Source organism: Muscardinus avellanarius (genome assembly GCF_963383645.1).
Source record: "Muscardinus avellanarius genome assembly, chromosome: 2".
NCBI classification, from domain to species: Eukaryota; Metazoa; Chordata; class Mammalia; order Rodentia; family Gliridae; genus Muscardinus; species Muscardinus avellanarius.
Window position 1 is genome coordinate 180,015,095 of NC_137787.1, and position 26,103 is coordinate 180,041,197.

Consider the following 26,103-nt stretch of genomic DNA (forward strand, 5'->3'; position numbering starts at 1 on the left):
GCCTGGCTATTGTTGGTTTTAGATACCTCTTCTGTTGAACACTCCTTAATGTAATAAAGTAATGTAAGCTCTATGTCCTAAATTTTTCAATTGAAATGTATTATATTCAGGGGAAAGACCAAGAAGGGTGATTATAACTTATAAAAAATTTTTATACATTGCATTTGAAAATAATTAAAAGTGAAATGTTCATTTTTGTTATATCTGTTTTTAAACTTTTTATTTTTTTGCTATTTTGTTTGATTAATTCAGAGTAGTACCTTTAAGCTGAGAAATAACAATTACTTCACTAAATATTGTTAAAATTTAGAATTTGTGGGTCTAGAAAAATTAAAAAATTTAATTATAAGTAAAAAAGACACCACTGTACTAGCGTCAAAAACTACATCTGAGTTTTCTGATAGCTCACATATATTTAGAGGAAGTAGAAAATTGTTACCAGGTGGGAAGAGATTTGGAAATAATTTTATGTAACTTTTGTCTTTGCTTTTTTGCTTGTAAAGCATTCAAACGAGAAAGCAAAAGTAAGGTATATAGCAGATAAATATAGGGAAGTGAAAACACAAGAAAAGAATGGTCACAATCAAGGGGAATCATATATAATGGGCCATTCTCAGGAATGGAAAGATGGCCTAGAAGCAGTGTAGTTCCACTCTAGAGATGGGGTCTAGAGAGCTCTATTTTCAGGTACACAAAGCAGCAAGGAGTCTTCCACATGTCAGACTTTATATTTTCTTTGGACTTCTCCTTTCTATGGATTGCATTTTGTGGTTATGGACTGCCTTTTGTCCATTGTGCCTTAGTGACCCTGCACTGTTTCTCCACTCCCTTTCCACATGGGAGGGGATCAAGGTGAGCAATGCTCTGTGGGTAAACTTTGAGTAGACCCCATGTGCTAATGTCTAGTTAGCTCTTAACAAAATGTCCTTAATTTTATGTATAGTAGATGACAAAAATTCAATTTGAGTCAAATAATGCTTAAAGACTTCAAAGACTTTTTTCTCCTTGCCTAGATGAATAAGTTTTAAATTCTCAGGGTTGGAAGCTGTCATCCTGCTGATCACAGATACTCCAAGACTAATCCCTCAACCCAACTTCAGAAAAAAAAAAAAACAAAAAAACTTTCTTTTTTTTCTTATTTTATTTTTCTCTTTTCTTTCTAGAGCCCAATACAGTAATTCAGATGTGTACCCTCTTTAGTTCTCCAGAGAATCCATACCCTGTTTCAATCATAGTATACTTCTTTGTCTTGAAATCATTTGTTTAATTATGTTAACAGCTTTTTTTATAACCTGAGAAATGCTTCCAGTTGCTAAAAAATAAATAGCCTTGCTAATGAAAATAACCTGAATCAAATCACACAGATAGCAAACATTACTTATTTGGTGTGCTCCATTTATAAAGGTATTGGATAAATTGTGAATGGTGCCCTGGGGCTTTTAAAAACAAGCCTTTTGATTTGCTGTGCTATTAGAGAAACATTTGGTGTGGACATAAAGTGTCATTGTATGTTATCTCTTCGTAACTGAAGACCTCAAAAACAGAAAAGCTGTTTCAAAGAATGAATGAGGGACCCTGAGATGATGGGAGGGCTTTCTGATTTTTTGTGCATCTAATTCTGTATCTATGGATGGAGACACTTTTAAAGCTCACTATATTTGCCAAATAATAGCTAACTGTGGAAGAAAGAACTGAAAAATGTAAAAATTAGCCCTTTGTTGTGGACTTACCTGTAGTTCTGGGAAGTTCCTGACCAGCTGTGCATCAGAGCAGCAATGGAGAGGGTTCATTGACTGTGAAGGACCAAACATGGGGAAATACATTCTTTGAAAGAGAGAAGCAATGAAAAATATCAGGATCTCTTTGCTATTGAATGTCACAAATTTATTTATTTTCTCCAACTGACTTAGGTTTTTTGAACCAACCTTGGACAAGGACAGAAAATCTTAAAAGAAAAATATTTTATTGACTTGCTGAGTGTTGTGGTACATGCTTGTAATCCCCATACTTTGCATGCTGAGATAGGAGAAATTTGAGTTTAATGCCAGCCTCAATAACTTATCAAAGCCATCTACAATTTAATGAGACCATGTTTCAAAATAAAAAATAAGATAGGACTGGGGGTGTATTTCAGAGTTAGAACATCCTGGGCTCAATCTCCAGTACTGGTTGTATGAATGCCAAGACAAACCAGGCCAGATAAGAATCCAAGAATAAAATTTTATTATGGGAGCAAAATTTTATTATGACATCTGCCAGCAGATGGGCTGAGGCCAAAATGAAATCATCAGTGAAAGACAAGGTGTGAGTATTATTTATAGAAAAGAGATACTTTCGAATATTGAGAAGCAAGTGAAGATTAGAAAGCTGGGACTGTGAAATCACAGGGGATTTTTTTGGGTGGAACCAAATAAACTCAGTCCTTAGTCATTAGATTTAGTACAACACAACACCTACAATGGTATAGAAAAGGAAAGGTAAAATAGCAACTGCTTCATTAAACAAACAAACAAATATATAAATAAATAAATATAGAAAAAAGTAAGTATTTGATTGACTCATTTACAAAGAAGCATAAAGTTGTAAATATAGATTTTAGCTAGTTATAACTATCAGGATCAAAAACAAAAATAAATATGCTTTACAGAAGAATGGATAGAACTGGAGGATGTTACACTGAGATCAGCCACTCTCAGAAAGTCAAGAGTCTGATTTTTTCTTTTATGTGGAAATTAGAGTAAAAGTAAAACAAACAAGAGTAAAAAGGAAACAAACAAAAATAATTCAGAAAAATGAAGAAAAAACTAGTAAAATAGTTTTTTATTTAGGTTATGAAGAACACTTACTGAGGTAGACATAAATTTAAATAATGTCATTTCCATATATGAAATTATTATTATCTATCTCATTAACATGTATAAGGATGCTGAACAGTTCAGCAGGATGTGATATGAAGAAAAATACACAAGTGCCATGATCATGTATGTTCATATTACTTTGAAACTCACTATGATGTATAATTACAATGCACCAATAGATGTATAAACACAAAAAATAAACTGCATGCAAACATTGAAGAACTACTAATAAAAGTTTTACAGACAAATAGAAATTTAGTTAGAACTGAATGAGAATAATAAAATATCTTTTGTGTAGTATCTAAATATTGTTTGTATAATCTGTCTGCCTTGTCTATTTCTTTTCCTGTCTCTCCCTTCATATATCAAAAAATGGATATACCCTTACAAAACTCATCTTGTTGCTCTGATAATAATATTTTTTACATTTCCAAGAAAAAATATGTGACATTGTGTTTTGTATAGTAGTTGGTCACTGTGAATATCATGGATAACTAAAATTTATAATCCTCAGTGATATATGAAAAAATTAATTAGAAATTAATACATATGCCTTTAGAAAGTAGCCTTTTCTTTACAGTTTTCTTTCTATTCATCCTTTTATATTTCAATTTCTTTTTTATCAAAATGTGCTGTGTTATGTTGCAGACATTGTCCTATGCCATATCGACCTAACATTTCACTGGGTCCTTCCATTTTCCCATCTGGCAGGCTAAAATAATATGGGGTATCTCCTCTTATTGGGTTCTAGTACAATAACTTTCAACAAATGAATCCAAAGGACTAAGGAAGTGTATAGAAATAAGAAAGTCAAGGAATCAAATTGGCTTAATAAATACAGTATATAGGATACATATTTACATATTATTTCAGTTATAATTTAAGAATTTCAGCAACAGTTCTACGTTAGCATTAGAAAGACAGATGCATACTTGGTAATCTATAGATATGAAGATATTTAAATTTATAAATATAAGATCTAATCAATATAAGAATTTAACATGGAAATATCTGTTAAATATATCTAAATGATGATATGTATATTTACATATATAATAATTTTATCTTTTTTTGTTAAGCAAGAGTATAGTTTTCTGAGTTTCAAAAAGAAGGATTAAAAGATAAAATTGGACATAATTTATTTCTGATATATTGAAAAAACTGTAATAAAGAGATTTAAGGGAAAGAAGAAGCTCTAGCTTAAGGTAATAAAATGTAGATGAAAGATATATGAATAGAAAAAAATATATGTAGTTTTATGTGGCTTATAAAATTAGGTAATTGCATTTGTTAATTGCTTTTTCTTTTGAAAGGTCTTCAGAAATTTATTATAATAGTTATTTTAAGAGTAAATTACCTTACTTCTTTCATCCCCATATTTGATGATTAGAGTTTTTAGTATCTGGGGAAACTTACCATATTGCACTTTGCATGAGCTAAATTATTGGAACAAATTATTTATCTGTAATAAATAGTTCATATATTTTCTCATATAATAACTGTCAAGCTAAATGAAAAATGATTTAAAGTATATTTTATATATTACTTACATGATATGAATGGGTTTATTATTAGAAAAAATAGGTCAAAACCTGGATGAATTATTTTGAAAGTTGTCATATCCAGATTGTTTATGTATTGAAGACATTGATCTTCCACTAAAGTTTTTAAGAATAAAAGAGAAAATGGCAACTGTGGGACACATCTCAGTAGCTGTAAAAAATATCAAATACCGAAAAGGGAGGTTTTTGACAAGAAAAACAAAGTGGCAGAGATACATATGAATGAACACACAATAAAGGGAACCACGTAGAATAAAATCCAATTGTCAGAATGTGAGATCAATAGCAAAAAGCCTAAGTGTGTGACTGACCTGTTGTGGGGCTGGCTCCATCTCAGGCCACTGGCTTGACCATGACTGCTGGCTCCACACCCCTCAGAAATTTCGGCAAGAAAACCAAGGACTCGAGGTGAAGTAAACAGTGGCAGAACTCCAACATCTTAAATGACCGTCACCACCTTTCAGGTATGGAGAAAAAGATAAAAAAGTTTGTGCACTCAGCAGAAGTCAGCTCTGTGCTCTCCAGAGACCCAGTCCCAGAGGACAGTAAGATAAAAGAGTTTCTCAAGGGATGAATGCCCAGAGCAGCCACAGAAACACCCTGGTGGGCTAATATCTGGCAGCCCACTCCTGAGGTGGTTGCATTATAACCTACACAGACACAGGAAAGACCCATAGTACCAAGGGTGCAGAACCTGCACAGTCAGAAGGTTGCTTCGAGATTACACTGGACACCCTCCAGTGGTGCATTTAGGGAGGTGCAGGTGCAGGGCTAAAGGGCATAGAGCTCAGGAATGAAGAGTGCAGAGCCCAGGGCCAGAAAACGCAGAAACCTGCTCTTACACAGAACTCATTTACAGTGACACCTGCCACCCTGACCTGAGCACAAAGCATGGAGAGGGAAGACAGAAGTGCAAACACTCATAAAGTTGGTCCAAAAACTGACAATAGGTTATGGAGCAAATGAAAGATATTGGAACAAGCTCCAGAATCTCCTACAGTGAACAGACATTATATGGGCCCTATAAGTGTAAATTGGCAGTACTTTAAATTTTTTCTTTCTTTCACTGGCACTAGTTTGTTTGTTTTGGTTGGTTCTGTCTTTGATTTACTTCTATTATAGTTAATTTTTTGTTGCTTGTTTTGTTATTTTATACGTTTGTTTGCTCTCCCCCCCATTTCTTTTATAAGCTCCCTCCTTCTGTCCTATCTATTCTCTTCTCTCAATTTTTTTTCAGTTTCTATTTCTTCTAGTTTTATATACAAGTTTTTTCATAACTCCATACCTAAATACTCTATACTAACTACAAGAATCCTACTATATCACTATCTCTTATCTCAACCAGCCACTATTTTATTATATGTAAATTCTTACTCAGCTTAATCATATTCTCTACTTTACCTAATCCCTGTACTCATCACCCCAGCTCCTCCCCACCCCTCAGCTAACCCTTGTGATCGAAAACAACACTACTTACCCTTGTATGAACCTACTGTCACCTGTAAATCCCTATGGCTAAGATTGAATCAGACAGGTGATCCACAGAAAAGGACAAAAAGACAATATATATAAAATAAACACAACTGATAGAAGAAAGCACCCAACAGAATACACAACAAAGTTTAGAAAATGCATAGGTCACAAACTGTTTTGGCAACACCACTGAGCTGACTCTATAAAGTTAATGGCAGAAAGAACACCTGACATGAATACCTGAAACCCATCAATGCCATCATAACAGCAAGCAGAAGTAACCCCAGAGGAACTCTACAGATAGGATGAGTGGGAAGTTAGTAGACACAGTTTTTAGGGTTAATATCAAAGTGTGAGAAACCGCTGAAACCATCTCTCCCAATAGTAATCTGAACAGCACCTATCAACACTGACTCACACACAAAATAAAAGAAGGTACCAAGACAACAGAAACACAAATGCAACGATTCTGAAAATATGAGAATGAGAAACAGTGAGAAAATAAGGGAAATCATGAATACTGACCTACAAAAAAATGCAAGAGGAGAATTCAGAATCGTTGTCTTCAATATAATGAAAGGCCACATAGTAAGTATACAGAAAATAAAAAATGGAAATTGAGACATTAAGAAGAAATCAGAAAGAGACCTGGAATGAAATAAAGCAGTCAATAAATAAAATTAAGATAGCAATAGAAAGAAGTTCTGAAATATTGTATAAAATAGAAAACAGAACGTCACTCTTAGAAGACAGTTCATTCAAAACTGAAAGTACAGTTAACAGTATAAACATGACATTACAACAGGACCAAAACATTCAACAAATATGGGACATTATGAACTAACTTTCAGATAAAAGGCATTGAAAAAGGAATAGAGAAACAGACGAATTGTAACTGGAATCTCTTCAGAGAAATAATTTCAAAGAATTATCTAAACATGGAAAGAGACTTGGAATTCCACATACAGGAGACATACAAAATATCATTAAGATAAGATCAAAGAAGGACCTTCCCATGCCATGTTATAATCAAAATGACCAACACAGAGGCTAAGAAAAGAATCTTAAAAGCAGTGAGAACAAAATAATGAGTGACATTCAGGAACAAAACAATATAAATCACTCTAGACTTTACAACCCAAATCATGAATGCCAGGAGAGACTGGTATAATGTCATCAAGACCCTGGAAGAAGCAACTTTCAACTAAAATTGTTATATCTAATAAGGATGTTATTCAAAATTGATGGAGAAATTAAAGTGTTTCATGATAAGGAGAATCGCAAAAACCCGCGAATACTAAGCCAACGGTAGAGAAAATACTTAAAAATTATAAAGCATAAAGAAAAAAAGAAAGCAATTTCAGAACCAGAGAAGAGTAGTAAATTTGATCAGTGGGGCAACTAAGCAAAGAAGAAATAACATTATAGTAAAAATATAGAACATAAAATGACAGGAAATTAAACCATATCTCAATAATAACACAGAATTTCTAAGGTCTTAATTCACAAATTAAAAGCCTTAGACTGGAAATGTGGATTAAAAACCCAAATCCAAATATATGCTGCTTGCAATAGAAAAAGATACATCATGACAATGGATAACAAAAACAAGTACAGGTAGCAACACTGATATTAATAAAACAGACTTTAAGCTAAAACACACAACAAGTAGGGCATTTTTAATTAATAAAGGGAAAAATTCAGCAAGAAGATATAATGTTAGTAAATATTTATGCCCCAAATGTGGGTGCATCCATATTTATAAAACAAACCTGTCAGGACATCATATCTTAAATAGACCCAAATACAATAATATTGTGAGACTTCAACACAACCCTCACATCACTAGGTTCATCTTCAAAGCAAAATATATGTAAAGACTCTTCAGAACTAAAGAGAATTATGAACTAAAGGATTCTAAGAAACATATATAGAATATTTTAACCAGAAACAGCAGAGTTCACATTCTTCTCAGTTGCCTGTGAAACCTTGTCCAAAATAGATCACATCGTGGCCAAAAAGGAACTACCAGAAAATTCAAAACATGTAACATAATTCCTTGCATCTTTTCAGACTACAATGGAACAAAAGTATAAATCAACAACAGGAATACAAAACAAAAAAACCAAACAAAATAACACAAATATATGGAGATTGATACACTGTTGAATGATGAGTAAATAAGATCAGATATAAAGGGAGAAATAAAAAATTTCTGAAATTAAATAAAAATAGAGACACAACATACCAAAATATAAAACACTTTGGAGGCAGTGTTAAGAGGAAACTTTCTAAGTCAAGGACTTAGAAAAACAGAAATAGTCTAATCCTAAAGCCAGCAGAAGACAGGAAATAATTAAAATAAGAGCAGAAAAAATTAAATAGAAAATAAAAAATAAAAATTATCCATAAAACAAGAAAGCTGATTCTTAAAAAGATTAATAAGATTGACAAACTCCTGGCCAACCTAACCAAAAGAAAGAGTCAAGTCTAATCATTAAAATCAGAAATAAAAAAGGAGACTTCACCACAGACAGTGGGGAAATTTAAAAGATTATCAGAAACTACTTTGAAAATTTATACTCCATAGACTGGAAAACATGAAAGAAAATGACAGATTTCTAAGCACATATAACCCATCTAAATTGAATCAAGAGGGCATAGCAAGCCTAAACCAACCATTAGCAAGCAAAGAAATAAAAACAGTAATAAAAATTATGCCATGAAAGAGAAGCCCAGGCTCAGATGTATTTCTATCTGCGTTCTATAAAACTTGTAGAGAAGAACTAAACACAGTACTTCACAACTTGTAACAGGAAGAGATGGAATTCTCCCAATCTCCTTCTACAAGGCCTGTATCACATTAATACCAAACCAAATGAAGATATCTCAAAAAATAAAATTACATAGCAATACCTTTGAAGAACAAAGATGCAAAAATTTTAAAGATAATACTAGATATGCAATTTTAAAACCATATCAAGAGACTTGTACATCATAACAAAGTGGGTTTCATCCCAGAAAAACAAATAGAACTGAGAACAAAAATCACATGAGCATATCAATAGATGCTCAAAAAACATTTGCCAAAATTCAACATTCATTCATGTTTAAAACATTGCAAAAAATTTGGAATAGAAGAAATGTATCTCATCATCATTAAGGCAACATACAAGAAACCCCAAACCAACATCATAATGAATGGAGAAAAACTGAAAGATTTTTCTCTAAAATCAGAAAGATAAGGATTACCACTATCACCACTCATTTTCAATATAGTCCTCAATAATATTGCTACAGCAATAAGAAGAGAGAAGAATATCAAAGAAATTTAAATAGAAAAGGGGGATTTAAAATTATCCCTATTTGCAGATGACATAATTCAATATCAAGAAAACCAAAATATCTCAACCAAAACATTACTGGAGATGATTAATTAATTCAACAAAATGGCAGAATACAAAATCAACCTAAAAAAATTAGTAGCTTTTCTATATGCCAACAATGAATCCATAAAGAATGAAATAAAGAAAGCAATTCAATTCACAATAACCTCCAAACCAATAAAACACCTAGGAATAAATCTGTCCAAAAATGTAAAAGACCTGTACAGTAAAACGTATAAAACATTAAAGAAAGAAATCGGAGAAGACCTTGGAAGATGGAAAGATCATTCTTATTCAAGGATATGCAGAATAAATATCATCAAAATGGCTATTTTGCCAAAGTGATTTACATATTCAATGCAGTTCCTATCAAAATACCAATAGGATTCTTCATAGACCTAGAAAAATCAGTCATCAATTTTATATGGAGAAAGAAAAGACCCAGAATAGCCAAAGTAATTCTCATCAATAAGAACCATGTAGGAGGCATTACAATCCCTGATTTCAAATCATATTACAAGCAATAGTAATAAAAACAGGATGGTATTGGCACAGTATCAGACACACAGACTGATAGAACAAAATAGAAGGTATAGAAACAAACCTACAAACTTATAGTCAATTGATCTTTGACCAAAGGGGCCAAATTTATATGCTATAGAAAAGACAATCTTTCAACAAACAGTACTAGGAAAAATGGCTATCCATTTTTAGAAAGATGAAAATAAAACTTTACTTCTCAGTGTGCACAGTAATCAACTCCAAAAGGATCAAACACTTGGAAATCAGATCAGAGACTGTGAAGCTATTAGAGAAGGGCACAGGTTCAACACTCCAACATATAGCTCAGGTAGTAACTTCCTCAACAAGGCATCTAAAGCTCAAAAAATTAAAACAAGCATTAACAAATGGGATGGAATCAAACTCAAAAGCTTCTGCTCATCAAAGGAAACCATCAAGAATCTAAAGAATGGGAGAAGATCTTTACTAGCTACACCTCTGATAGAGGGCTAATATCCAGAATATACAAAGAGCTCAAAAGACTCTACACTAGCATAACAACCCACTCAAGAAATGGGCAACTGAATTGAATAGACACTTTACGAAAGAAGAGATACAAATGATATAGATACATTAAAATATGATCAATATATTTAGCAATCAGGGAGATACATCAAAACTACATTGACATTCCATGTAACCCAAATCAGATCAGCAAGCATAAACAAGTCAAATATCAAGAAATATTTGTGAGAATATAGACAAATGGGAACTCTTTTTCACTGTTCTTGGGACTGAAAAATAGTTCAGTCACTATGAAGATCAATGTGGTTATTCTTTAGAAAACTGGGAATGGATCCACCATAAGATCTGGCTATACCACTACTGGGCATCTTTCCAAAGGGGTTAAAATCAGAGAACTACAGTAACATATGCATATCCATGTTCATAGCAGCACAATTCGCAATAGCCAAAATATGGAACCAACCTTGGTCTCCATTAAACAGATGAAGGGATTGAAAAGTTAAGAAAAATACGCAGCAATAATGAAGAACAAAATCATGTTATTCGCAAGAAGATGGAAAGCACTGAAGAAAATTATATTGAGATTAGCCAAGCACAGAAAGAGAAGGGACATATGTTTTCTCTAATATGCTCAAGCAAGAGAGTATTAGGGATACCAGAGAGACTCCAGATAATGGAGGGGAAACCTCAGGGAAGCCAGAAAGGAAGGGCAAGGGAGGAAGAAGGCTGAGGTTTATTCATGGCAAAGCTACATCTGAACATGTGAATATAACAATGTTAACTTGGACACTCAGTATTGGGGAGAAGAGAAAAGGGGAAACAGGGGGAAGGGGAGGGTACCAAGTACTGTGTCAATATATACCATTATCAAAATAATCCACATTATGATGTGAGACTATAGTTCACCAATAAAAATGTTTTTAAGAATGAAAATATAAGGAAGAGAGGAAGTGAAATTATCCTTATTCGCAGATGACATGATCCTTTATCTGGAAGACCCAAAGAACTCAACCAAAAGACTTCTGGAGCTGATCGACAAATTCGGCAAAGTCGCAGGTTACAAAATCAACCTAAAGAAATCAGTGGCCTTTCTTTATGCCAACAACGAATCCACAATGAAGGAAACAAAAACAACAATTCCATTCACTATAACCTCAAAACCAATAAAATACCTAGGAATAAACCTAACCCAAGATGTAAAAGACCTCTACAACAAAAACTATAAAACATTAAAGAAAGAAATAGAAGAAGACCTTGGAAGATGGAAAGATCTCCCGTGCTCATGGATAGGCAGAATAAATATCATCAAAATGGCCATTCTGCCAAAACTGATCTATAGGTTCAATGCAATTCCCATTAAAATACCAGTGACATTCTTCAGAGACCTAGAAAAATCAATCATGAACTTCATATGGAGAAAGAAAAGACCTAGAATAGCCAAAGCAATTCTCAATAACAAGAAACACGCAGGAGGCATTACAATCCCAGACTTCAAACTATACTATAGAGCAATAGTAGTAAAAACATCATGGTACTGGCACAAAAACAGATATACTGACCAGTGGATTAGAATAGAAGATACAGAAACAAACCCACACATCTTTAGTCAATTAATCTTTGACAAAGGGGCCAAACACATACGCTGGAGAAAAGACAGCCTTTTCAACAAGTGGTGCTGGGAGAACTGGCTAACCATTTGTAAAAAGATGAATCTAAACCCCTATATCTCACCTAACACAGGAATCAACTCAAGATGGATCAAAGACTTAGAAATTAGACCTGAGACGGTGAAGTTAGTAGAGGAGAGCATAGGTTCAACACTACAACATATTGGCACAGGCAGTAACTTTCTCAACAAAACCTCCAAAGCTCAGGAAATTAAAGCAAGAATAAACAAGTGGGATAACATTAAACTAAAAAGTTTCTTCTCATCAAAGGAAACTATCAATAACCTAAAGAGGAAGCCTACAGAATGGGAAAGGATCTTTACCAGCCACCATTCTGATAGGGGGCTAATATCCAGAGTATACAAAGAGCTCAAAAGGCTCTACACCAACAAAACAAACAACCCAATCAAGAAATGGGCAAATGAACTAAATAGACACTTCACAAAAGAAGAGATACAAAGGGCTAATAGATACATGAAAAGATGTTCTTCATCACTGGCCATCAGGGAGATGCAAATCAAAACTACACTGAGATTCCATCTAACCCCAGTGAGAGTAGCAAGCATAAAGAAATCAAACAACAACAAATGCTGGCAAGGATGTGGGGAAAGAGGAACTCTTTTACACTGTTGGTGGGAGTGCAAACTAGTTCAGCCACTATGGAGATCTGTGTGGAGATTCCTAAGAAAGGTGGGAATAGATCCACCATATGATCCAGCTATACCACTCCTGGGTATCTTTCCAAAAGGGTTGAATTCAGAGAAATACAGCAACATATGCATACCTATGTTCATAGCAGCACAATTTATAATAGCCAAAATATGGATCCAACCCAGATCACCATCAACAGATGAATGGATAGCAAAACTGTGGGAAATACACACAATGGAATTCTATTCAGCCATAAAGAAGAACAAAATTATATCATTTGCAAGAAGATGGAAAGCCCTGGAAAGCATCATGTTAAGTGAGATCAGCCAAGCACAGAAGGAGAAGATACACATGTTTCCTCTAATATGCCCAAACTAGAAAACACAAAGGATACTAGTAGGACCCCAGATATTAGAGGGGAAATACTAGCTAAGTTTTAATGGAAAGATAGGAGAGGAGAAAGGCCGATCTTGATTAAGGAGCATCTTCACCTGAACATGTGTAAAATTATGAATAAGACATGGTTAACCTGGCCAACCATTGGTGGGGGGGGGAGAAAACGGGGGCGGGGGGGAGAGGGCACCAAATATAGTGTAAATGTATACTATTTATGTTCAATAAAAAAATTGTTAAAAAAATAAATAAATAAATTAACATTACAATATCCGTGAAAAAAAAAGAAAAAAAAAAGAATGAAAATATAAATGTAAATGTGTGTATTGTTGCATGTCAGAGATATGATCATCTGTAATATTCAATATTAAATAAATATATCATTAAAGCTCATTGTGATTAATTCACTATTATAAATAAATAAAAATAAAATTTAAAATAATTGAGGCACATACAATATGTTTTTAACATTACTAGAAAATTTTTGTTATACATTTCATAACATGTCTGCTTAAGTAGTTCATCACTTCTAGAAATTGGACTTCATAATAGAAAAAGACATGTGGTTTTTTCCTCTGGTGTGTCCCAAGCACATATTTGGACCCCACACTTGAGATGTTAATAGACATATGATTGTTTCAAAATTGAAAAAATAATAGCATAAATGATATGAATATATCACTATTAAAATTATTTGTTAATATTTACTAAACTTAAACAAACTTATTTAATAGCATATATCATATGCTCTCATAGATTATCTTAAAATTTGGGCCATAAATGTCAGTACATAAAATACATTTGGAATTAAAAACAGCACATATCATATGTTTGACCATATGTTTGGCTCATTATATGATAGGTTTCTTTTTGGATATTAATACATTTTATAATTGCAGACTAAAAAGAAAACATTCATATTTTTATCATAACATAATTGGCTTCTCTAGTTATTTCATTTCTTTCAGTGGTATATATTTTGTATTGTCTAAAACTGAATTATTATTTGGAGGTATTTTTTATTGAAACTGTTCAAATTAAACTGAGAAATAGTTTGTTGTGGTCTGAAGATGCTGAATGTTTGCTGAAGAGCTCATGAATTAATCTTTGATGTTGGTGTAATCTCATTAGCGATACATTTATTTTAATGGACTTATCAGAATGAAAACCTAGGCTGGAAGAGTGTGGATAGAGAAGTTGGGTACCTAAGGGTGTAGCCTTAGAAATTTTGCTTGTATCTTTGAATCCTTTTGCTTGCTATTTCTTTCTCTCTCTCTCTCTCTCTCTCTCTCTCTCTCTCTCTCTCTCTCTCTCTCTCTCTCTCTCTCTCTCTCTCTCTCTCCCTCTCTCTCTCTCTCTCTCTCCAGCCTCCACAATGTGACAAAGATGTCGGTGGGAGATGAAGAACCAATGTATGAGCCTTCTTTTTCTGCCTCCCACCATTATGCCCTGTAGACCTCATCCTCAGTGGACTGAACCCAGGATCTTAAGAAACTAAGGAAATAAATCTTCCTTTCTCTAAGTTGTGTGCTCAGACCTTTTGAATTATATTAGTGAGAATGTTGACCAAGACAGATTATGGAGAGAGGAGCTGTACATCATACAATGGCTTAGAACCATAGCTTTTCATTTGTGTTTGTAAATTTCTGGGGATTCCTAACTAGTTGCCAGTTGTACTCTTTGGGAATTCAGAAAGACCAAGTAGATGGTGCTCTAGGGCCTGCATTCATGTTTTAAATAGTGCAGATTTACTTTTGTGTCTTTACAAATTGAGTGTTGATAAAAGATTAAGAAAAGTAGTTTGTGGTTCTTTAACTTAATAGCCATGTAGTAAAAACTCTTTGAGGAATAAATTCATAAATGCACAGGAAATAAAATATATCTGTTTGCATGCATAATATGTTATCTTTTTTTTCTTTGGTTGTATATACCCCTTCTTGAAAAAGGATTACATCGCCCACATTCTGTTAACTATAGGACATGTTTTGTCAATGGGAATTTAAGTAAAAGCAAAATATTTTGCTTAAGGCAATTGGTTTAACACACATTTTTCTGAGTTATCTTTCTTCTGTATCTGTATTCTTGAAAATACCTGTTCAGATGAGTTTCCTTGGCATGTGAATGACTATCTGATGAAACCAGGCCCTACTGACATGTAGCAAGAGTAAAGCATTTGCTTTATTATTGTGAGCCACAGAGAATTATGTATCGTTGTATCATATACCCTGAGAAAGTGCCCAAAGTACTTTGAGACTTTGAGTCATTTAATTCATTCAGTGTAAACCTAAGTCATGTTACCTGCATACTTTGGGTGGAAGTAAAGTACAAACCTCAAACACACACTTTAATTCCAAATCTGAAAGTTCCACCACCAATTCAACACATGTTGAATTTCCTCCTTCCTTCTCATGTTTGGCTTAGTGACTGACATGTTTGTGAATGTGCATCATGTACATTAGGAATTTTCTCTCTTCCCCTTTCCATCCCTCTCAGTTAGTCACCTTATTTGCTCATCTATGGTTTCTCCTTCTTTGTCTACCTTCCAATTTTTTTTAATATCTTTTCAGTTCATTTATTCAGTCAAGTTTTATTTTACATACTTATCAATTATCTTAGAAAAAATCTCATGCAATTTTCTTTATAGTCACTAAACTTTTTTGTGGGGTTCCTATACCATTTTGTTAAAATAAGGAGCTTTTCTCATAAAGTTTTTGAGAATTATCTTCCTATACTAAATTCTCCCCTTATCACTACAAGGCTTTAATTAATAGTTTATCACATTATTTTTGAGTCTCTCTTCAGCTGTGATCTAACTCTCTTATACATCTCTGTAATTTTCTTAAAATTGCACATAAAAGTTCTTCTGGCATTTCCACATTAGGATAGTATTCTGATAAAATATTTTAATACTCATGAATTCATTTTTTGTTGTTTTTATCTTGAAATTCAGAGTATCTAGAAAAAATATCTCTTGTAAGAAACCATGTTGAGAGAGCTTTTAGAACATAAAGGTACTATTTATTACAATAGAGGTGAAGTAAATATGAGAAGAAAAAATGATGTTGTATCATCTGCTTAACACATGACTCCAAAACTACCAGATTAAAACAAAAAACATTTCATTATCTTAAGGTTTTTTTGGTTGAGGAATTTAAAAGTAGCCTGTGTGGCTGGTTTTGAATCAGTGTGTTTCATGAGAGTCAGTTTCCAAGATGATTCCTTCACATGGATATTGTCAGGAGCCTCATTTCTTAAATATGCTTTTATCAGTGGATTACAGTTATAGATCATGATGAGGTTGAGTATGATGGAAACATACATACATACAACACCATGTGTGTATCTCTGGATTCCACCCTGTTTCTTCTCTTTTTATGATCATAATATTGAAATTGGTGTTGATAATTTCACATATGTACATAGGATTATTTCAACTGTTTCTTTCATCAAGCCTCCTTTTTCTCTCTCCACTTCTCTTCCCCAATCTTTTCCTTTATTCTAATGGTATCTCTCTCATTTACTTAAAATCCCTTTCGTTTTCTAATTTCTTTCTAGCTTTCACATATAAAAATACTTCCTTCAAATCTGGCCATTCACACTTATCATAATATTCTTCACTTCCATTTATTTTCCTGCAAATGACAAAATTTAATTATTCTTTATGTGTAAGATCAATTGTGTGCTTATACCACATTTTCTTTGTCTATTTATCTGTTAATACACATGTAATCTTGTTGTATAGTTTAGCTACTGTGATTTATGCTCTTTAAACATGGATACGCATGTATCATTCTAATATTCTGACTTCAATTGTTTGGGAAGGATATTAAGAAATAGTATAGCTGAGCCATTTTGGTTAGTAGTATGAATTTGAATTCAGTGTGTTAACATTACTGAATATTATTTGGTTAGAGGAAATACCCTTTCATGATGTTCCTTTAACCTTCCACCTCCTGTGGCCTTTTATTCTGCTTACATTCCAAAATACAGCTTTCGTAACACATTTCGTTACACATTCTTATTATTGATGGCTGCCCTTCTCTGACTGCTACTACAAATGCCTTCTTTCTATAGTGTCACTTAAAAGTTTTAGAACTGAATTTCTTACAAAGATATAAAGAAAGTCAAGAAAGAGAAGAGGAAGAGAAATAATGTTTTTATATTTACTAGTAAACATGCTTTTATTGCAGTATTTAGAATGTTAAATATGACTTCAAAAGGGTTTCATTTTTTTTAAGTACTGGGGATGGAACACACAGGTATTCTACATACAAGGTACATCCTCAGCCCTATTTTTATTCTTTATTTTAAAATAGGTTCTCACTGAGTTGCAAAGGCCCTCACTAAGTAGCTGAGGCTGTCCATGAACCATGATACTCCTGTCTCAGCCTCCCAAATGCTGGAATTACAAGTGTGTGCCACCACGTATGGCTAATTTCAAGAGTTTTTATGCCCACTTATTACATGTAAATACGGTGGGGATGGTAGTGTGTGCATTTTTGCACTTTCTCACAAGAAGGAGGAGTGTCACAACTAAAAATCTGTTGTTAATATTGTATAAATTACAATTTGAAGTTATAAAAGTGCTATTATTAATAGAATATAAATGGAACTCCTTTTCCAATAATAGGATAAAAGCATTAGAATTATCTTTGAATTATTTTCTCTCTTATCTCTTACAGAATTTTGATGGTTTCATGCTTGCACTTTTTAAATGTATCTTTTTCTTTTTAGTTTTAGTCTTTTTTCTGTATCCCAATTTTTTGCCTATTTTATTGTGAAGCTGCACAACTGTTCTTTCCACTACAGTCTCATGCCTTCAGTTAGTATTTGCTGTCAAATTCATTGTCCTCTCTCCCCATAGTCAGAAGAATGAAGTCATTCAATAATTTTTAAGGTCTTTTTTCTAGCATACCTTTTCAATCTTTTGCTTCTTCTACTCTTCCCTTTCAAAACTGGTTATGCCAGCTAAAGTAAAGGCTTTTTGTTGCTTTTGTGAATCCTTGAATTTCCAGGTCTGTTCCTTTTCATCATCTATTTTCATCAAAGAGAGTCTCTTTTTTAATATTCTATTTGTTCAGAAACTCCCTAACATTTACAGCCTGACTCAAATGCACTCGCCCTCCTCTGTAAAATGTTACTTGAGTTCTCATTTATTCTTTTCCACCAGGTTTTATCAGACATTTAGGAGTTATAATCTGTGAAGTAACATTCTAAGTGCTTTAGAAATATTGAATAACAATTCTTAAAAAGCTTTATGATATATTTTCATATTTAAATAAATGTATTAATGGACATGATAGTAAGGTTCACAATAAAATATTTATATTATACACATATCATTATTTGGTCTGTTTTCTTACTGATATCTCCTCTTTCCTTTCCCTTCCTCTTCCACTACTTTGGTCTTTTTCTGAAATGTTAAGGTACATTTTTCTTTTTTTTTTTTCTCTCTCTCTAGCTTATACATATAGGAGAATACATATGGCCCTTAATTTTATGAATCTGGCTAATTTTACTTGGTATAATATTCTTTAGTTTCATAATTTCCTGCAAATTACACCATTTTCTTCTCTTTTGTAGTAAGTAAAACTTCATCTTGTATAAATATTAAATTTTCTTTATCCTCCCTCTGTGGACAAACACCTGGGTTGGTTTCATAATTTGGCTATCTGACTTGTGCTAATATAAACATAGCTCTGCTTACAGATATAGTATTTTGATTTTAGTTATTTTTGAATGATATTGAGATTTTTAATAGCTGGGTCACATGGCTGTTCCATTTATAAGCCTTTTGAGGAAGCTTCATACTGATCCTCATAGTGAGTATACTCGTTTAGAATTTCACCAACAGTGTATAAGTATTTATTTTCTCCCACATGCTTGCCAGCATTTATTATCATTTATCTTCAAGATGATTGGGTTCCTAACTGGAGTGAGATGGAGATTCAGTTTACTATTGCTTTGCATTTCTCTGATTGCTAAGAATGTAGTGCACTTCTTCTCATTAATCTAATTTTAAAGGTTACAAAACTATCCCAAATGACATTTACACAATTCAAATATATACAATTTGAGCCCTGAAACCAAGTCCAGTACATTAAATTTTATGCTATCCAGGTAACTTTTATTACAAGTAATGCTCTTTTACAATTATATAAAAGAAAACTTATGTACTAGGCATTTACTTCCATAGGAACTGGCTCATTGCATTGTATTTATGAGGAAATTTATATTTGTTTAAGAACCAAAAGTGCTAATGTTTGTTGGGCATATATTGGAGAAGTAATATTACTCTGTAATTTATATTCATCAGTTTAATTCTTTTTTTTCACATAGAACAATGCCTTTATGGAATTTCAAAAGTTATTTTAAAAGACAAATGGTAACATGAACGAAACAGCCACAGAAATTTAATAGTGAATTCCTAATCATCATGAAGCACAATTTTCAAACCACAGTGCAGTAAGATGTCAAGCTTCTAGGTGAACACAGCTTTTGTGAATACGGTATCTTCTTATGGCGGGGTTATTTGCCTTCCGTTGCACTGATCCCCTTCTTGACAGCTTAATTCTTTAGAAATTCGCACACTTGGTGCTTTTCTAACATTTTAAAAGACATTGAAACTGATCTAAGTCCCAAGCAATTTATATTTTTCACTCTTTCTACAAGGAGTGTGAATTAAGGACATTTAAATATGTGATCTAAAGGTGAGGGTATAGACTGGTGGAAGTGTTTTTGCCTAACATTCATAAAGCCTAAGTTAAGCCTCTACCACTGCAAAATAATAAAAAAAAATAAAGTAATTATTATGTGATCTTTAAATTATGTTATTTAACTAGATTCTCATATTTTATGCTCACTATAGCCCTGTATCAAATAATATTATCTATACTCATAAACAGGGAAACTAAAACTAGTCCAAAAAATTTGGCTAAATTGCTGAAGGTCATACATATATAATAAACTCATGCTGGATTTAGACTTATGATTTAATGAGATACAAATGCATGTTCACTTTTAAAGATAAATTGAGTGAACAATTGTATCTCAATAGTTTTAGAATCTATTTACTAAATTGTAAGTAAAAATTAATATATAAAATATTTGTCATTACTGGACATAGTGGTGCACTCCTACAATCCCAGGGATTTAAGACACTGAGACAAAATATTAGTGTTCAAGGCTAGTCTGAAAAATTTAGTGAGACTCTGTCTCAGGAGAAAACACAAAGTACTGGGGATACACCTTTGGTATTATATATTATTTATTGGTCCTGAGGATTGATCCCAGTTACATCCTACCTTTGACCTACATTCTCAGTTCTTTATTTTTTTTTTTTTTTACTTTGTAACAGGGTCTCATTTAGTTGTTGAGGTCTCCCTAAGTTGCTGATGATGGCTTGAAAATATAATTCTTTCACAACTTCACAACTAGTGTAATTACAGGACTGTACAATTGTGCTGGCTTTATTAACTCTCTTTTTGACTTTTTAAAAATTATACAAGTGAAATGTATTTCATTTTTTAATTTAATTTCTAAATTATAGCATGTTATATTTATTAATTATATGCTAAAACATTTTAATTTAAAAAGATAATTGTGGTTTTTAAAGAAGTGATATTTTTAATGATTTAAATTGATTCTTTTGTTAGATTGGCAAAGGGTTTGTCAGTCTTATTAATCTTTTCAAAGAACCAGCTTTTGGTTTGTTGATTCTTTGTATTATTTTATTCTCTATTTCATTCATTTCTGCTGATTTTAAATATTTTTTGTCTTTTGTAGTTTTGAGATTAGATTATTGCTCTTTTTCTAGGTCCTTGAGATGTATTATTAGGTTGTTTACTTGACAACTCTCTGTTCTTTTTTATGTGGGCAATCAATACTCTAAATTTTTAACACTACCTTTAAAGTATCCTATAAATTTTGGTATGTTTAGCCGGGCGTGGTGACGCACGCTTGTAATCCCCGTGCTTGGGAGGCAGAGACAGGTGTATCACGCAGGTTCGAAGCCAGCCACGTGAGCTGGCTAAGGAGACCCTGTTTCAAAAAAAAAATGTAAAAATAGGTCTGGGAGTGTAGCCCGGAGGTAGAAGGGCTTCCAGGAACCCTAGTACCACCAAAAAAAAATAATAATAATAATTTTTTTGGTATGTTTGTGTTTCTATTTTTATTTATTTACAGGATTTTATTTATTTCTCCCCTTATTTCTGGACTTATCCACTCATTCAATAGTATATTGTTTATAGAGTTTCCTTTGGTCTTCCTGATGTTGCTCTCTACTTTTATTCCATTGTGATCTGAACAGATACGGAGAATTGTATTATATCGTTTGAATTTGCTGGCACTTGCTTTGTGGCCCAGGATATGATCTGTTTTGGAGAAGATTCCATGGTCAGCTAAGAAAAATGTATACTCTGCTCTTTATGCTCAAAATATTCTGTATATGTCTATTTGGCTCATTTAGTCTACAATTATGTTAAATTCTAAAGAGTCTTCACTCATCTTCTGCCTTGAAAATCAATTTAGTGGCATGAGGAGTGTGTTAAAATTTCCCAAAATTATAGTATTAGGGTCTATTTGAGACCTTATGCCCTAAAGAGTTTTTTTTTCTTTTGTTTCGTTTTATGAATGTGGGTGCACTCACAGTTGGAGTGTAAAAATTTACTATCACTGTATCTTCTTGCTGGATTTTTTCCTTAAATAATAGGAAGTCCTCTGATTTTTCTCTTTTTATGTGTTTTAGCTTAAAGTCTGTTTTATTAGATATCAGGGTTGTTACCTGACTTGTTTTTCTTCTCCATTGGCATAATATAACATTTTCATTCTTTCACTTTTAGCCTATAAATATCTTTGGCTGTAAAGTGAATTTCATGCAAGCAGCATATACTTCAATTATGTTTTTTCATCCACTTTGCCAATATATGTCTTTTAATAGGTGAGTTAAGTCCTTTGACATTCAGTGTTATTTTTGAGATATGATTTTTGTTTCCTGTAATTTTGTGTTTTAAATTCTATTTGATGTAATGTCATTTTCTTTGCTTATTTGCCCTGCTGATTGAATTAATCTCTTCTTTGGTTCTGAAATCTGCTTCTTTTTTCATCTTAAGATTTATTTTTTAAGTATTTTCTCTAGTGCTGGCTTAACATTCATAAACTTTTTAAGATTCTGCTGATCTTAAAACACTTTTATTTCTTCATCAATTTCAATTAATAACCTTGCTGGATATAGCAGTTTTGGTTGGAAGTTGTTTTATACCAGGGTCTGGATTACATCATACATGTGTCTCCTGACTTAAATGACTTGGGTTATAAAGTCTGCAGTAAATTTTATTATTTTGCCTTCGAATGTCATGCATTCTTTTGTTCTCACTGCTTTTAAGATTCTTAGCCACTATGTTGGTCATTATGATTATTACATGGAGTGGAGAGGTCCATCTTTGATCTTGTAATAATGTTCTTCTGTATGTTTCCTTTATGGATGTCAAAATCTCTTTCCATGTTTGAAAAGTTCTTTAAAATTATTTCTATGAAGATATTGTGGATACCCTTGGTCTGTACCCCTATCCCTTCTACAATGCCTTTTATCCACAAGTTAGGATATTTCATACTGTCCTATAGTTTTGGGATATTAAGTTTCTATTGATGTAATGTTTTCTGTATACTGCTGACTGTGCTTTTGGTTTTGAACAAAATGTCTTTTAACAGTGATATTCTGTTTTTCATGTCAACTACTCTTTAAGAATCTTTTCTTCTATTGCTGTTGTCACTCTCATTTCATTTATTATTTCATTCCAGTAACTTATTGTCTGTCTCTTGCCTCTCACAGCTTTGTGCTCAGGTTTCAGGCTGGTGAGTGTCCCTGTAAATGGGTTCTGTGGAAGCACAGGGCTCTGCCTTTCCCTCTCTGGACTCTGCACTTTCCAGGTCTGTATCTGTGTCTCCCTACCAGCACTGGCGAAGGGTGTTCAGTGTAATCTCAGAGCGCCCCACTGTGACTCTATGCAGGTAGTACATCCTGTGCACTATAGGCCTTTTCTGTGTCTCTATAGGTTATATCCTGACCACCTCAGGGGTGAAGCACCAGATCTTAGCCCACCAGTGTCCTTGTGGCTGCTTTTGGTGATCCTCCACTGGGAAATGCAGCTACTCTACAGTTTAGTGGGCCTGGGTCTCTGGAGGGCACAGAGTGCTGATGCAGGTGCAGGATTTTGGTGAGTACATGTGCTTTTGGATCTTTCTTTTCCCCTTTGTCCCTGAATTGTGGTGCTGGTCACTTAAGATGTTGGAATTCTGCTGCCACTTACTTCACCTCAAATATCTGATATTCTCGCTGGGATTTCTTGGGGCTGCAGAGCTGGCAGTTGTAGTTTGGGCCAGCAGCCTGAAATGGCATCAGCCACCACACCAGGTCAGTTGTGTCCTTGGCCTCTTTGCTATCAACCTCACATTCTGACTTTGAATTTTATTCCTCCATGGTTCCCTTTTTGGTGGTTTTATTCACACGTATCTTCACTGCTTTTTTGTTGTTGTTGTTTTTGTTAAGGAGCTTCCTTCTCAGTAGTAGACTTTTGTTTGTAGCACCTACTGAGATGTGCTGTGTTCCACAGTTGCCATTTTCTCTCCTCCAAAATACCAAAGACATTTTAAATAAAACAATAACCAATAATAAAAATAAGGCTTTGGTTTTAGAATAAGTTTGTATGGGTTCTAAACTGGTTGTTCCTTTTTCTAGTTCTGTAAATCAAGAAAACAAATAATTTGTCAGGGATATGTTTTTGTTATGTGTACATCAAGAATCTCAGAAAATAATTTTGTGGTAAAAATAAGTTAAAAGATGTTTTAAGTACTTTATTTCTTGCAAATTTTGCACATATGCATATTAAAATGTTATATCCTGAATTTTAATTTACATTAATTGCATATTATACTTTTAACCCTGATTTTCTAAATCAAAATTTTTTCATCCTTTCTACACCAAAATTTTATATGATTTTCACACACTCTCAATTCTCAAGTGAATTTATATTTTATTTTTATTTTTTAAAGTGAAAGCACAAATCTTTATTAGTAAAAGATGTTCACTTTCACCAGTAAATCATTCTGTGTGATATTGTAGTCAGATGCAACGCTGCACCTACTGGTATTTTAGGGCTTAGGCTATTTTAAATTTTCTTATAAATTCATAATATTTCTTCAGTCTTGTGTTTCAGACTGTAAATGCATAATTTATTAAAAAAAACTGACCTAAGAGATAAGTTTACCCTCAAACTTTGATTTAAATATTTTATAGTGGGTATATTCTCTATGAGATAATAAAATAAATGAATCCCATTTTATATAATTTGCTTTCATGTTGGTTTCACAATATAGACTTAAAAATGACATATTTAAAAAGGTGTTAGAGTTAGTGTTTATTTTTTTTAATGGTAATGGGATAAGTTGCTGAGACCCTCACTAAATACCCGAGGCTGGCTTTGAACCTGTATGATCCTCCCGTTTCAACCTCCCAAGCGCGGGGATTACAAGCATGTACCACCATGCCCGGCTACAATTAGTTTTTCCTAATTACATGAATTATATAAAAATATGCCCAAATCTTTGACTTATAAATAGTAAAGAGAGACAATGTGCACACTAGTTGCTATTCACAGGTATAGTCCAACATCTTCTTGATGGGAAATGAACATTTATTGGACTCAAGAAACCAGAAACAGTTATCCAAATAGAAATTTAGGAATATTATTCTTCAAATACGGAAAGGTCAGACAAATGAGCATTTAAGAACTGGATGTTTGCCGGGCGTGGTGGCACACGCTTATAATCCCCGCGCTTGGGAGGCAGAGACAGGAGGATCGCGCAGGTTCGAAGCCAGCTGCACGCGCTGGCTTAGGAGACCGTGTTTCCAAATAAAAATGCAAAAATAGGTCTGGGAGTGTAGCCCAGAGGTAGAATGGCTTCCAAGAATGGCTTCCAGGAACCCCAGTACAAGAAAAAAAAAAAAAAAAGAACTGAATGTTTAACAGATTTGAGAGTCTAACTTCACAGAATATTTATTATGACTGCATTTAAGAAAAACAGTAATTGAAATTGCTTTAATTGGTTTAATTAACAGTCTTTTAGCAGTTAAAATACATTATTATTCCAGTTATACATTCCTATAAGAGGAAACAGGGTATAAGATCTTAAATAACAAAGTTGGAACCCTGTAATTGTAACACAACCTTTTGAAGAAGGTGATAGAAGTCTGTCCTGACATTGATTTAAAAAAATGCCTATAAATTACCCATGCTGAGGTTCTATTATTTTGTGTCTTTTATTCTACTTTTTGAAAGTATTTTACCTTAGTAAAATAGAATGTGATAATAGTTTGAAGTATATTCCTAAAATTTGCAATATTATATATATATTTCAATTCCTATAATGTATTATTTTTATTATTATAAATTTAAATTATAGAAGTCCCAAAATTAGGGTAAAAATCTCTGTAACTAATCACAAAATGCTTAACCTGGAATCAAAACAGTTAATTTATTTTTTAAAACAAAGAAAAACAATTCTTATTCTCATGTTCACTTTCAAACCTCAGTATTTGTTTAGCTTTGTTATTAGATTTGTTCAGGAGCAGTCCAATCTTGTAAACATTTGATATAAATCCATTCAATACATACAACATAGTGTTTTTGGCAATAAAATAACAATAGAGAAATAATAAGAGGTGAAAAATATTATTAGACTTCTGATTTATTACAGCTTCTTTCTGACAGAGTTCGACACTAGGAAAACCATAAGGGGATACTGAGTGATCACGTGTACATAAAAAGAAGTATATGAAGTAATAAAAAGACTACCTGAAAAATAGGAAACATCCACTTTAGCAGATAGATAGCTCATACCTGTGAGGAGAAGAATAAACTAGCTTGGTTGCTAAGGGCAACTCTAAATGCTTCTTCTTCAGGCATGACATCGTATTGTAAGATTCATGTCTGTGCCTCTGCTATTCATCTATCGGCAAGTGATTAAGACGATGCTATTTTAAGTCAGATGCTCACAAAACTGTCAGCAGTCATGAGTTGTGGAGCACAGA